The 16,293-nt window shown below is 42.5% G+C and overlaps 1 protein-coding gene across 2 annotated transcripts in view; it reads right to left on the bottom strand.

Annotated features, from left to right (window-relative positions):
• The window catches only part of LOC136114685 (uncharacterized), a 69,932-nt gene that overhangs the window by 51,495 nt on the left and 2,144 nt on the right, over nucleotides 1–16,293 (bottom strand). Inside the window, exon 2 of one of the 2 annotated variants that reach the window (XR_010653130.2) lies at nucleotides 2,356–2,471. The exons of the other annotated variant lie outside the window; for it this stretch is intronic. The gene's annotated coding sequence lies outside the window, so the exon portion shown is untranslated. The remainder of the gene's footprint in view (nucleotides 1–2,355; nucleotides 2,472–16,293) is intronic. 2 annotated transcript variants of the gene reach the window in all.

Genomic DNA, 16,293 nt, shown 5'->3' on the forward strand with positions numbered 1-16,293 from the left:
CCAGGAAGAGAGCACCCTGGTACTGAACAGTTGATCACAGGGAGAGAGTGAAAAGGCCAAAAAGGCAGAAAGGCCCAGAGGCCAAGTACAAAATGGCAGAATGGCAAAAGGCCAAACTAATGAAACTAACTGAAGTAATAAAACTCCATAACAGAACTCCATTGTAATGAAGCTGAACTGGAACAGGGTCTAACCAGCTAGAGAACCCCACTCCAATTAAATACAAAGCATGATGCTAATGGTATGGAATATTTGAATTGAGCAGCCTGGATGTCAGTCAAGGCCTGTCTGATCTATCTTATCTCATTATCTCTTATCTCATCCCCGTACATTCTCTCTCTCTGTACGGTCTCGTTCCCCGTACGGGCCACCAATTCAATCTGTCAAGGATTAAGGCAAGGCGGCAATAAACGGCAGATGCTCCCTGTTACCCTCTTACTTCCCACCACCCCTTCCCTTTAGATCGGAAAGATGATAAGGAAGATAAGGAGGAAGGAAGGAAGAGAGACTTAGACTTCAAGTTGGAAGGTTTTAAAGGCTTTTACTAATGCTACTAATAAATAGAGAATATATACAAAATATACAAAACCAATCTTGAATGCTCGATGTGGAGTTGGCGTCACTCCAGCAGCAGCGGAGCTGGGTGTGCAGAGCTGGCATGGCTCCGGCAGGTGCAGGTCAGGCCCCCAGAAGTCATGGGCGGGACTTCACAGCAAACCGGAACCTGGTTGCAGGATGCAGGGCCTGAGGCCTGTAGATCACAGGCAGACAGACAGGGTCCTCTCTAGATGCCGGCCATGGTCAAAGAGAGCGTGACCCTCGTGATCACCCTCTTATATAGGGGGTATGACGATTATGGGATGGAACACTCAGTTGGTCAGTTCTAGTCACCTGTTCCGTCCACCCCTCCTCAAACACGCCCCTTTCACAACGGAACGTGGGAAAACTTATCAGTCTTTCTTGGCTACCATAGTAATAAATCTAAACATGAGCTTCTTCAGCATTCCGTTGGTCTCTTATCAGCACCGAGTACAGCATCCTAGGAGAAATATGCAGGCTAAAACTCAGAAAAGTACAGACACCTAGAAGAACTGAGCTGAAAGAAAAATCACTAAAAGAGAACTGGTCTTGTTTTCAACAAAACCAGGACAGCCCCCCTTCCTAGTTGCCTTGCACCTACAGATAGAAAGTCCAGAAAGACTTCGGTCTCCTAGACAATGGCTAAGATATCAGTAAGTTCTTACATCCTCTTAATTCCAACTCAAAACCACAGGAAAATTGCTTGAAGAAAGACATTAATTCTATCACGGGGTGCTATCTTATTCTTCTCAAATCCAAACAATGACCATGCTAGCTGTAAAAAAGAAGAGTTTCTAACTGCATGAAGAGAATTAAATTGATTTCAGTCAAACCAGCACAAGAAAGAAGCAGCATGCTGCCCAGCCAGCAAGGAGGCACACTACTCTGAGGCAGGGCTATCAGGAGAACAGGAGGCAGAAGAGGAAGAATTTCTGCCTTCCTCCTGAGGAACAACTTGGTAGGAGGTGCAGCGACTAGAAACGACACACACCAAGATGCAGACAGAGACACACAGGCACAGAGTTCTTGTTAGCAGCGAGAGCAGTGCCAGGCAGAGCTGAGCTTTCTTTTATTAACAGTTCTCAATTTATATGTTTACAGATACAGGGCTGGACCAAGAGATTAGACAGTTTTTTCAAAAAAATGTTATTCTAAACACACCACACTCATGCTGTGACTGTTTTCAGTCACGTTCCCATGCATATCTTGTGGGCAGCATTCCGACCCACTCATTCACACACCATACATATGGGGGCGGTTTTCCGACCTGAGATATCATTCTCACTGGCCTGGGCTATCACTTCTTACACTCATAAAAAACATACTACTGTATAACGTGTCCCAGGCCCTTTAGCTGGAACTGCTTTTCCCACAAGGAGGGCTCCTCCTCTTCCTCAGAATGAGAGGAAGAACTCATAAAAAAGACAGTAATCACCCGATCTCTGTCCCTCAGTGAGCTGCGAGACATGCGAAAGGATTTCAGTCATCGTCCAGGCGAGCACATTGTTACTTGGCTGCTCTGAGCTGGGATAACAGGGCCAGTAGCCTGGAATTTGAAGGTAGGGAAGCCAAGCACCTGGGGTCCCTTTCAAGGGAAGGGGGCATTGAAAAAGCAATTGAAAAAGTGGCATAGGCCCTCAGCCTCTGGAGGTGACTCCTGTCAGGTATGAAAGAAAGATATCCCTTCAAGGAAGATGTTATATGCCACCCAGGCAAGTGGACCACTATGGAGAGAGGTATCCAGAATTAGCCATGCTGAAAGTGATTTATGATTACCTGAACAACGAGCAGTTATCCAAAGATCCAAATGAAGGCAAGTACACACAACTCACACGGTGGAAGTTTGTACAGAGGACACCATCATTGTATGCTAACTCATTGTCAGTAATGACCTGGAAAGATAGAGAGGAACAAATGGTGGATGAATCGGTTGGTCAACTCTGGCAATATGAAGAAAGTCTCTCTTCCTCCCTACAGGCATGCATCTCAGCTGTGAAGAAACTGTCCTGGGAGGTCCAGCAACTCAAACAGGATATGTCCAACTCCTCACCTGTAGGGAGCAGTATCTCAGCTATTAGAAGTGTTCGTCTGCTCAAGAGAGATAATATAGTGGGTACACACCACAGGCCACCCTGTGGTTTTACCTGTAGGACCACAGAGAGGACATGAGGAAGTGGGATGGAAAAACTACCTTGACCCTAGAGGCAAGGGTATGTGAGTTGCAAGGAAAAACAACCACAAAAGGAGGTTCTTCCAGGAAAATGTCACTCCAGTTTCCAGTGGGTAGTTTCCCAGACAGAGCAGAAGGGCTGATTTTACTTCTGATCTTATGGAAGGAACTTCTGATTTGTGTTTAGAAGAAGTGGGTGATGAATACTATGATCAGGACCAGAGGGGCCTTGATTCAAGCCAAGTGGAGGAAAGGGACAACTGGGTTTATTGGACCGTGTGGATTCGATGGCTTGGCACATTAGACGCACAGGAGTATAAGGCCCTAGTAGACACTGGTGCATAGTGTACCCTAATGCCATCAAGTTATAAAGGAGCAGAAACCATATGTATTTCTAGAGTGACAGGGGGATCCCAACAGCAAACTGTATTGGAGGCTGAAGTGAGCCTAACTGGGAAGGACTGGCAAAAGCACCCCATTGTGACTGGCCCAGAGGCTCTGTGCATCCTTGGTATAGACTACCCCAGGAGAGGGTATTTCAAGGACCCAAAAGGGTACCAGTGGGCTTTTGGCATAGCTGCCTTGGAGATGGAGGAAATTAAACAGCTGTCCACCTTGCCCAGTCTCTTGGAGGACACTTCTGTTGTGGGGTTGCTGAGGGTCAAAGAACAGCAGGTGCTGATTGGTACCGCAATGGTGCACTGGCAACAATATCACACCAACCAAGAATCTGATTCCCATCCATAAGTTGATTTGTCAACTGGAGAGACAAGAAGTGATCAGCAAGACTCACTCCCCCATATGGCCAGTGCAAAAGTCTAATGGAGAGTGGAGGCTAATAGTAGACTATTGTGGCCTGAATGAAGTCACACCACCATTAAATGCTGCTGTGCCAGACATTCTAGAACTTCAGTATGAACTGGAGTCAAAGGCAGCCAAGTGGTATGCCACAATTGACATTGCTAATGCATTTTTCTCAGTTCCTTTGGCAGCAGAGCGCAGGTCACAGTTTGCTTTCACCTCAAGGGGCGTCCAGTACACTTGGAATCGAGTGCCCCAAGGGTGGAAACACAGCTCTACCATTTGGCATGGGCTGATCCAAACTGCCCTAAACAGGGCAAAGCTCCACAACACCTGCAATACATTGACAACATCATCACGTGAGGTGACACAGCAGAAGTTTCAGAGAAAAGGAAGAAAATATTCTAAGTCCTTCTGAAAGCCTGTTTTGCCATAAAACAAAGTAAGGTCAAGGGACCTACATCCAGTTTTTAAGAATAAAATGGCAAGATAGATATTGTCAGATGTGATTGACAAAATAACATCTATGTCTCCACCAACTAATAAAAGGAAAACACAAGCTTTCTTAGGCATTGTGGATTTTTAGAGAATGCATATTCCAAACTATAGTCTGATCATAAGAAGTCTCTATCTATCAAGTGTCCTGGAAGAAGAATTATTTCAAATGGGGTCTAGAGCAACAACAAGCCTTTGAACAAAGTAAACAATACATACATCTACATACAATAGATCTTGGGCCAGTCCAGACAGGAAAAGCTGTAAAAAATGTGCTCTACATAGCAGTTGGTTAGAATGGCCCTACCTGGAGTCTTTGGCAGAAAACACCAGGGGAGACTCGAGGTTCAATCCTAGTGTTTTGGAGTCGGGGATACAGAGGATCCAAGGCCTGCTATACTCCAACTGAAAAAGAGATATTGGCAGCATATGAAAAAGTTTGAGCTGCTTCTGGAGTGGTTGGTACTGAAGCACAGCTCCTCCTGCCACCCCAACTGCCGGTGCTAGGCTGGAAGTTCAAAGGGAGGGTCTCCTCTACACATCATGCAGCTGATGCTATGTGGAGTAAATGGGTCATACTGATCACACAATGGGCTTATATAGGAAACCCCAATCACCCAGGAATCTTGGAAGTGGTCATGGACTGACCAGAAAGCAAAGATTTTGGAATGTCATTAGAGGAGGAGGCAATGCATTCTGAAGAGGCCCCACTGTAATAAACTAACAATGAGGAGCAATATGTCCTGTTCACTGATGGGTTGTGCTGCATTGTAGGAAAACATTGGAAGTGGAAAGTTGCTGTGTACAGTCCTACACAAGTCACAAAAACTGCTGAAGGACAAGGTGAATCAAATCAGTTTGCAGAGGTAAAAGCCATCCAGCTGGCTTTAAATATTGCTGAATGACAAAAATGGCCAGTGCTCTATCTCTATACTGACTCATGAATGGTAGCAAATGCCCTGTGGGGGTGGCTACAGCAATGGAAGTGGAACAACTGGCAGTGCAGAGGTAAACTCATCTGGGCTGCCACATTGTGGCAAGATATTGCTGCCCAAGTAGACAACCTAGTTGAACGCCATGTAGCTGCTCATGTACCCAAGAGTCAGTCCACTGAAGAACATCAAAACAACCAGCAGGTAGATCAGGCTCCTAAGACTAAAGTGGTTCAGGTAGATCTGGGCTGGCAACATAAGGGTGAATTATTTATAGGTTGCTGGGCCCATGACATGTCAGTCCATCAAGAAAGAGTTGCAACATACAGAGGAGCTCGTAATTGAGGGGTGTACTTGACCATAGACACTATTATGCAAGTTATCCATGAATGTGAAATATGCTGGGATCAAGCAAGCTAAGCAGTTAAAGCCTGTATGGTATGGGGGGCAATGGCTACAGTATAAATATGGAGAGGCCTGGCAGACCGATTGTATCACACTCCCACAAACCTGCCAAGGCAAGCACCATGTGCTCACAATGTTGGAAACAACCACAGGATGTCTGGAAACATACCCTGTGCCCCATACCACTGCCCAGAACACTATCCTGGAGCTTGAAAAGCAAGTCTTATGGCAACATGGCACCCCAGAAAGAATTGAGTTAGATAACAGGACTCATTTCTGAAACAACCTCATAGACACCTGGGTCAAAGAGCACAGCATTCAGTGAGTATATCACATCCTCTATCTTGCACCAGCCTCTGTGAAAATTGAACAATACAATGTACTGCTAAAAACTATAATGGGTGCTGGGACCTTCAAACATTGGGATACACATTTAGCAAAAGCCACCTGGTTAGTCAACACTAGGGGATCTGTCAATTGAGCTGGCCCTGCCCAGTCAAAACTTCTATGTACTGTAGAAAGGGATAAAGTTCCTGTAGTGCACATAAAGAATACATCAGGGAAGACAATCTGGGTTACTCCTGCTTCAGGCAAAGGTAAACCCACCCATGGGATTGCTTTTGCTCGAGGACCTGCATGCACTTGGTGGGTAATGCAGAAGGATGGGGAAGTCCTATGTGTGCCTCAAGGGGATTTGATTTTGGGTGAGAATAGCCAATGATTTGAATTGTATGATTTTAATTGCTACATAATACTGTATGTTATCACTACTATAGTTGCTATATGCCATATAAACAGTATTACAGTAAGAATTACCCAGATTAATGAAGAATAAATTTTGATGAAACCAAGCAAAGTGCGGTGATGATAGAACCAGACAAGCACAGCAGTGATGGAACCAGAACTGGCGTCAGCATGCAGCAATCCAACACCCCACACCATCTCTCTCGTCCTGAAGGACTGTTATGACAGATGGAGCCCAAAGTCATGGAGTAAATGAACTTAACAGACATTTTAGGGGGATGGTCTATAGATTAAGGAAATGATATCTGCGTGTACATATATCAAAAATCAGGAAACGTAGTCATGATTAACTGGGATGTTTTGGAATGTGTGGGATCTGGACATTACATAGATGGTATAGAATAAGGGGTGGATATAGATTTCATATAAGGGTTGGGATAGAGTTAATTTTCTTCTGAGTAGCTGGTATAGTGCTGTGTTTTGGATTTAGGATGAGAATAATGTTGATAACACACTAATGTTTTAGTTGCTGCTGTGCAAGGACTTTTCAGTTTCTCATACTGACCTGCCAGTGAGGAGGCTGGGACTGCACAAGAAGCTGGGAGGGGACACAGTTGGGACAGCTGACCCCAACTGACTAAAAGGGAATATTCCATACCATTTGATGTCACGCTCATTATATAAACTAGGGAGGAAAGTTAGCTGGGGGCCACTGCTTGGAGACTGGCTGGGCATCAGTTAGCAGGTAGTGAGCAATTGCATTGTGCATCACTTGTTTTGCAATTTATTTTATCATTATTATTATTATTTTCCCCTTTTCTGTCCTGTTAAACTGTCTTTATCTCAACTCAAGAGTTTTGCCTTTTTTCCAATTCTCTCCCCCATCCCACTGTGGCGGAAGTGAGCAAACAGTTGTGTGGTGTTTAGCTGCCTACCAGGTTAAACCACAGCACTATGAGATACCATAATTAAGTTACACAAGCATAACAACTGCATGTTTTAGAGATGAGCCATGATATACAGGAGTCCCAGGAAAACAAACTGGAAGCTGTGTTTTCTAGGGAACTGTATTTTGAAAAGACCTTGCTCAAATGACACTCAATGGCCCCAAATTTAGGTGTCTTCTCTCTGTTCTTGAGCTCTGGTATTTGGTGTGTAGACCAAATGGACAGGTAAAAAGGACAGTCTGCTTTCACTGTACACAGATATATAACTTAATAGTTTGCCACAAAACACTTGTCTGCTAGCACCCAACTTATTAAATGAAGTAATCTGGACTGCATCAATAACTTATCTTTGTTGCTTATTACATCCCCAATCTTTTAGGTCATCTATGAGCTATCATTAATATTTTTGTACAATCTTTGATGCCATTTAAAACAAACAGTAAATAATACATGGGCAAAAGCAATTCCTCAAATAATCCTAACATGAATATGCTTGCTCAGTTAGAATCCTCCATTTACTACTTTGTTTTTGGCTGTCAGTTAACCAATATCCTGTTAAATAACAGGTCACATTCATTAAATTAGCATGACAGCATGACATTAAAAATGTCATGCAGGTTTAAGTCAAAATGTCTGGAAGAAGTCTAAGTATTACATAAACACTATTGTTATTTAAAGATTACATTTTTAATCAAGTGTGTTGTTTAAAAAAACTGTGGTCAGATCTGTTTTTCATATACCCATATTGACCAACATTATTTCTACTGATTTCCTTTAATAGGTTGCTGATCAGACTTGTATTCAGTTATACATTTTTTGCCTGTATGAATGCTAGCCATTTTTCATGTGGATTGTCTTATTTACCCATTTTACTGCCAGTACTCTTAAATTCATCAAGTCTTCTGGATTGTCTTTCACATATTCAAATTTATTGAAGACAAACAATAGCGAGTTTACAGGTCATGGAAGCAGGGACTGGCCACTTGGGAGGAATATAAGGCTGCTGTTAGAGGATGTAGGAAGGCAGCTAGGGTAGCCAAGGCCTCCTTAGAATTACAGCTGGCGAGAGGGGTCAAGGACAGCAAGAAGAACTTTTTCAAATACATAGCAGATAAAACTAATACCAGAGGCAATGTAGGCCCACTGATGAATGAGGTGGGTGCCCTGGTGGCAGAAGACACAGAGAAGGCAGAATTGCTGAATGCCTTCTTTGTCTCTCTCTACTCCGCTGGAGGCTGTCCTGGGGAACCCTGTACCCCTGAGACCCCGGATGAAGCCAGGTTAATGGAGGAGTTTGCTTTAGTGGATGAGGACTGGGTTAGGGAACAATTAAATAGTCTGGACATCCATAAATCCATGGGTCCAGATGGGATGCATCCGCGGGTGCTGAGGGAGCTGGCTGAAGTCATTGCTAGACCGCTCTCCATCATTTTTGCCAAGTCTTGGGAAACGGGAGAGGTGCCCGAGGATTGGAGGAAAGCAAATGTCACTCCAGTCTTGAAAAAGGGCAAGAAGGAGGACCCGGGTAATTATAGACCGGTCAGCCTCACCTCTGTTCCTGGGAAAGTAATGGAACAGCTTATCCTTGGTGTCATCTCAAGGCATATCAGGGATAAGAGGGTCATTAGGGGCAGTCAGCATGGCTTTACCAAGGGTAAGTCATGCTTGACCAACCTCATAGCCTTTTATGAGAATGTAACAAGGTGGATGGATGATGGCAGAGCGGTGGATGTGGTCTACCTTGACTTCAGTAAAGCCTTTGACACAGTCCCTCACAGCATCCTCACAGCAAGGTTGAGGAGGTGTGGTCTAGACAATAGAGTAGTGAGGTGGGTTGCAAACTGCCTTAAGGAGAGAAGCCAGAGAGTGGTGGTCAATGGTGCAGGGTCTAGTTGGAGGCCAGTACCTAGTGGAGTGCCTCAGGGGTCAGTACTAGGGCCAATATTATTCAATATATTCATTAACGATTTGGACAAGGGAATTGAGTGTACTATGAGCAAGTTTGCTGATGACACTAAGCTGGGAGGAGTGGCTGACACGCCAGAAGGTTGTGCTGCCATCTAGAAACCTGGACAGGCTGGAGAGTTGGGCAGAGAATAACCTGATGAAATTTAACAAGGGCAAGTGTAGAGTCCTGCATCTGGGCAGGAACAACCCCAGGTTCCAGTATAGGTTGGGAAATTACATATTAGAGAGCAGTGTAGGGGAAAGGGACCTGGGGGTCCTGGTGGACAGCAGGGTGACCATGAGCCAGCACTGGGCCCTTGTGGCCAGGAAGGACAATGGCATCCTGGGGTGTATTACAAGGGGGGTGGTCAGTAGATCGAGAGAGGTCCTCCTTCCCCTCTACTCCGCCCTGGTGAGACCCCATCTGGAATATTGTGTCCAGTTCTGGGCCCCTCAGTTCAAGAAGGACAGGGAACTGCTGGAGAGGGTCCAGCATAGGGCAACAATGATGATTAAGGGAGTGGAGCACCTCCCTTATGAAGAAAGGCTGCAGGAGCTGGGGCTCTAGTTTGGAGAAGAGGAGACTGAGGGGTGACCTTATTAATGTTTATAAATATATAAAGGGTGAGTGCCACGAGGATGAAGCCAGGCTCTTCTCAGTGGCAAACAATGATAGGACAAGGGGTAATGGGATCAAGCTGGAACACAAGAGGTTCCACTTAAATTTGAGAAAGAACTTCTTCTCAGTGAGGGTGACAGAGCACTGGAACAGGCTGCCCAGGGAGGTTGTGGAGTCTCCTTCCCTGGGGACATTCAAAACCCACCTGGACATGTTCCTGTGTGACCTCACCTAGGCGTTCCTGCTCCAGCAGGGGGATTGGACTAGATGATCTTTTGAGGTCCCTTCCAATCCCAAACATACTGTAATACTGTGAATATGACAGCTGTCCCGTAAGTCCTGCCTAATTTATCCATGCTTCTCTGCTTCAGTAAGTATTAAGGGGTACCTTCCTCTTCAGTAGTAAAACTGTCAACTTCTTGCAGTTCTTAATACCCCCCTGAAAGAAGCTCAAAGCACTAATTTCCTAGAAAAATGACAGTATATTGTGCCACTACTATTCAAAGTGGTTAAGTGCAGCAGAGGCATATCTCTGAGCTCATCTTAATCCCTGGAGCACAGAAGAGGAAAAAATGTTCTCCCTTTCTATTCAGAACAACTTCAGAAGTCAGACGTTTAGCAGTAGACCAGTAGGGGAAAAAAAAAAGAAAATCCCTGCTCCAAGAAAGGGATTCCAAAGAAACCTTTGAAGCTACCCAAGTAAAAGGAAGCACTGGGTTCTCTGACAAAATTTTACTGCAGAGCTCTAACCATAGCTTATTTCTACCTTCTGAATTTGATTACAAGGCTTAACTTGAGTTATTAGCTCTGGTACAATTTCCAAGACTGTAGGACAGGAAGAATAGACAGAAGAAAGATAAGTGGATGGCACGTTCAGTTGGAACAGAGCAGTACGGTTTTACTCTAAGTTTTATTTAGTTAAACCCAACCCACAAAAATATCATACCATTAAATTGCACTTTGCTTAAGGATAGAGTTGACACCAAATACTGCTATACAAATAGAAGATGAAAACTGGGAAGAAAAAAAAAAACCACAAAAACCAAAACCAAACCACAACTCCCCAGAATGTTATACCCTCATACTGGGTCTTCATTATTTATTCCTCAGTGCATAGTCCTCATTGACTAAATGAAGCTTAACCAGATGGCACAGCACCATTTTTCTGCCATAGAAAAAAACTTGATCTCTAATTTCATAGGATGTCTAAATTATCCAGAAGTGCTCATACTTAAAGCACTACCTTGTAAGTTTGTCTTTGGTACAACTCAAGAAAAGAGTAGTCTGTAAATCCTGACTAGGTGTTTCAGTCCCAGCGAAGCTAGAGGCAGGTTTGTAATATTGATTGAATACTTGTAAAATAACAATTTAAGAACCAGTAGGAATCAAAGTTTAAACGGTCTGTTAAAAAAAAAAAAGTCTTGAAGTCCAGTTCAGTTTCCCCAGCTTGCTAAATGCAATCACTGGTGACTAAGTTAGAGGAAGCAGACATTGAACTCAAGCTTTTTAAAAGAATGCCATTTTTTTTTTTAAACAGAAACAATTTAAGTGTTCTTTAGCTATCTCTGACTTTTCTCTGCCTCCATACTTTCTGCAGGTCCTCAATCAGCAGACAAGTTCACAGAAGACTGGCAAATATACAATGCAATTCCTGGTCAGTTAGTTATACTTTCCTCTTCCTTGCACTGCTGTCTTGGCTGCACCAGTGGAGACAAGGATGCACCAGAACAAGGTATCCTACAGATACACACTGCATCTCTAGCGGGTGGGCAGAAGCTCCAGTTTTTGGCATATTTAAACTGTTCCCTTGTAAGTACAGCTCCCTCATCACTTTTTCTGAGTGTGTTTGTGTACACATTTTTTTGGCTTTAAAGCCATTCTACCAGCACTTAAAAGCCTGGAAAATGCACTTCTGAGAAATTTTAATATATGTTGTTTCTCTTTGCCATAGGTGAAAAATCTCAGTAGGCTATGCCTTTTGTTCCTTACATTAGTGGATTGAGGTTTGCATGCCTGTCTTCACATGGAGTTTCTGCCCAAGAATTATTATGTTGCCTGCCATGGCAAAGTAGCTATTTGGTCTAATGGAAGGAAGTCTAAAGTAAAATGTAGTTTAAGGGGCAGAAGCTGGAGAAGATAAAAAGGAGATCTGTTAGTGTAGGATGCTTATCAACAAGAAGTCAGTCCAATGATATTTCCATTTAGATCACCAGTCTACTTCACTTTCTGTACATTATACGTGCTGAGGTGTTCCTATACATGATGGTACATCAGCTGGTGGCATTTTGCAACTGATTAACTTCTCAACTGGCCTATCGCATTTTTGGTGGAGGACTTCTGACCAGAAGAGGATAAAGCTTCGAGTAAATTTTTGTTTGTTTGTTTTTCATTACACAGCTGCTACAATTAAGTGAATTAAGTGTATGCACTTGCAGTAAAGACAGAAAAAAAAACCTAGAAAAGTTACTTTAAAACCTGAAGTTCTCATCAAATTTACTTTGATATTAAAAAAAAATATAGTACTTAAAAAAATTTTAGATAAGCTTGGGAGAGTAGTAACACTTCTTACTTTGAGTGTTCATAAGTTCTGCAAGTCAGATCTATAGAAGGGATGTTAAATCTAGTTTCTTCTCAGAGACAGGATTTTCTGCTTTTGACTTTTTGCAAATGGTAAATGAATAAGTTAAAACTCCAAAGAAAGGTGAGACACTCTTGTTCCTCTATTCCAAGACTTTGAAATTCTGAATCTTTTAAATCAGTTCAACATATTTAATTTTAAGAAGTCACTTTCACATTATCATTTTACTTGTAACAGTGATGCTTTTATCCCTAGTAACTTAGTAGTAAGCTAAACTGTCCCAACAAATATCCCAACACAATGCTCCTTATAAAGAAGAAAATCCATTACCAGGGTTCAATAAATGTAAACTGAATGTGCTCATTCCTTGAGAAAATACAGAGCAGCACTGATTTACACAGCTCTGGGACTCTGGCACACACAATGCCCTCCCCTCCAGTCCATCTCATAATTCCTTCATACATCAAATATCAAGCCACAAAAAGGCAGAGGACACAGAAATGAATGTCAAGAGGATGTAGGTCAAATTGGGATGTTAGTATTTTTTTCATTATTGTAGAATACTGGTAAAGCACACTTAAAACACTAAGTACATTTTCCTAAATGATTTTAGATTCTAGCCTCTGACTTCAGTTTTGGCATCATCATGGAATTTAATTAGAATAAAAAGCTGTACTTTGAAAGGGCTCATTCAGTGCTGCTGTTTTATTTTCACTTTAACCGAGAGACTCTAAAGAGCTGGAAATATTTATTCTAGAGTACTTGACTTAAAATGGTACTAAAAGGCAAATATTTAATTTTTAACTCCTTAAATTAAAAATAGTTTCTAAACATAATGAAACTATTTAAGAAAACACTGTAAAACCAAAGATATTGATCAAGCACACTATTTTCTTCATTGACCAATCTTAAAACAATTTGACACTCAACACTACTATCCATTTCTCCTTTATTTAAATTTCCAGAGTCACTATACTGCTAACTGTAGTGATATTCACTATCTTTACCTACAGCAGTGTTTTTCAAGCTTTCAAATGATAAACAACAGAACACATTTGGAATCCATAAAGCCTATAGCTTTCTTATAAGAACTAAAGTGCTTAGTTACCAAAAAAGCTTAAAGAAAAAGGTTAAACAGGACTTGCTTTAACATTTTAAATTAATCTGTTTCAGTAGGCCCATCAGTCATTCTGTATTTGATTATTTTAGTGCCATCACCTTGAGTAATTTTTTTGTTTGTTCCCCCCCCCCCCCCCCCCCCTCCAGAATGCCAGGTTGGAAGGGACTTCAAGGATCATCTGGCCCAACCTTTCTTGGAAAAGCACAATCTAGACAGGATAGCCCAGCTGAATCCAATGTTGAGGAATCCACCACTTCCCTGGGGAGATTATTCCAATGGTTGATTGTACTCATTGTGAAAAATTTCCCTCTTGTGTACAATCACAATCTCCCCAGGAGTAACTTGTACCCATTACCCCTCATCTGTTCCATGTGCCTCCTTGTAAAAAGGGAATATCCATCCTCTCTGTAGCCACCCTTTGAATACTGGAACATGGTGATGAGGTCTTTTCTCAAGGCTGAACAAGCCCAGTTCTCTCAGCCTTTCCTTATGTGGCAGGCTCCCCAGTCCTTTGATCATCTTTGTGGCCCTTCTCTGGACCCTCTCCAGCCTGTCCACATCTTTTTTGTATAGCAGGGACCAAAACTTCACAGAGTATTCCAGGTATAGCCTGACAAGCACCAAGTGGCATAATGACTTCTTTGCTAATGATGCCCTTGCTTACGCAGCCCAGCATCCTGTTGGCCGCCTTTGCCACAGCAGCACACTCTTCACTCATATTGAGCTAGTTGTCCACCAGGAACCCCAGGTCCCTTTCCACAGAGCTGCTCCCCAGCCATGTAAATCCCAGCCTGTGCTGCACTCCTCAATTATGTTTTCCCAGGTACAAGACCTTACACTTCCTGAACTTCATGAAGTTCTTTTAAGACTACTCTTTCAGCCTATCCAGGTCATCCTGCAGAGTAGCTCTCCCTTCCAAAGTGTCCACTTTCTCACTCAGTTTGGTATCATTAGCAAACTTCATCAGGGTACACTTGATCCCATCATCCAAATCACCTATGAAGATATTAAACAGTGTTGGGCCCAATATCGATCCCTGAGGGACCCCACTCGTGACAAGTTGCCAGCCTGAAGAGGAGCTATTTACCACCCCCCTCTGAGTGCAGCCTGTCAGCCACTTACCCACCCACTGAACAGACCACTTACTTAGACCATAACGCATCAGTTTCTCTAGGAGGAGGCTGTGGAAACCATACTGAAAACCTTGGAGAAATCCAGGTGGACAATGTCCACCACTTGCCTCACATCAACTGAGCATGTTACTTTGTCATAGAAGGCAATCAGATTTGTCAAGCACGATTTGCCCTTGGTGAATCCACACTGGGTTTTCCCACTCACGTGCTTCATTTGACTTGTGATAGCCCCCAGGAGAATTTGTTCTAGAACTTTCCCAGGTAAAGCTCTAACTCCAATAGCCCTCTAGCCTCCCTGAGTTTCTTCCTCTTCATCTCTGACCCACTACCCTCCCAGCGTTTAGAAATATTTTATGTAGTGCATGAATCTGGACTCCTGTTCAGCTTAAATGCCATGCTTCCTCTTAACAGTGGTTGCTCTTGTTCTCATCTTTGTAGGTAAATTTTAACCACCAGGATGACTTGCATTGGCCAGCATTAGACTGTCTGCAATCCATTTTTCTACATTTAGACTATTGCTTGCTTCATACAAACACAACTGTGCAGCTGTATGTAATCTTTCTTTTGAATTACCATAACTGGTAGAACGTTCAAGCCCTGTATGTATTACTGGAAAGAGTAAAAATGATTGCAAGTGGCCTAATGTTTTTAAACATTATTAAGAATAAATTTCACTAAGTGGTGGCCAAGGGTATTTTTTCAAGTGGCTCATAGAATAGCCTTTGATTACATGCAGGTAGTTAACCAAGTCAAGATTGCTGTTTTACAGCCATTCCTTCCTCTCTGTGTAGCTCTGGAATACAGACCTCCCAAAACCAGGAGGCAGAAAAAGAGGAAATGAATGCTCAGCTTAACAAGGTCTTTCCACAAGAACATAATCCATTGAAAGCAGAAATATAGTTCAGGTATGGCTTTAACACATTTTAATTTCTTTCCTGGAATTAACACATCTTCCCACTTACTTTTAGAAAATTAAAGGAACTCAAGGGGCAATACTAGCAGGATAAAGCAACTTCAGACTCAGATTATAATTTGCAAGCCATTACAGAGTTACACCAATGCAGAGGGAGCCCAAGGAGAAGCATACCTGGTGCATATGGAAGAATTTCAAGAGCAAAGATGCCATTACCTCCTCATGTACTCCCTAGCCCAGAAATGAAAAGAGATTCTACAGCATGCTGTGTAGTTATTAATATTCATAGACTTAATGGGAAGTAGCTATTCCTGCTGAGTAGTATATGGATGAAAAAGGTGGATCTATGGGCTTTTCCACCTGTTTTTCTCTGAGATATCTTAAGTGAATTTTATTATCTCTGTCCAGATCTGAAATGACAGAAGAATGACTAAGTGGAGATAACTGACACATGGGTTACTTCTGCTTACTATGTAAGTTCTATTTTTCATTGGCATATCTGTCACTCTTCTCATTTTTTACTGTAAAGCTTCTTCACTATGACAGGAAGAATTCTTCCAGTGGCGTTAGTGTGTTATTTTTATTACAGCAGGTGGCTGAGACCTGGTAAAGAACAGTCATTACCCAATTAAGAAGAGCATTTTTACTGACTTGCTAGACACTTGTGTAAAACAGTAATAGCACTAGAAGAACGTAGAAGAAGAATTGCTTCAAGATGTGAACAATTATTAACAAAGAATAAGTGATGGGGTAAAAATGAAATATAATTTTCCTCTACTCTCATACACATGCAATAATATTGTTCTTAATTTTTTACCTTTATTCCATTTCTCTGCTCTCAGAAATACTGAAATCAATACCATATTGATAGTAAAAGAAAGTACTACATCCTCATCACTTGCCTGTAGCA

Source organism: Patagioenas fasciata, chromosome W (assembly GCF_037038585.1).
Source record: "Patagioenas fasciata isolate bPatFas1 chromosome W, bPatFas1.hap1, whole genome shotgun sequence".
NCBI lineage: Eukaryota > Metazoa > Chordata > Aves > Columbiformes > Columbidae > Patagioenas > Patagioenas fasciata.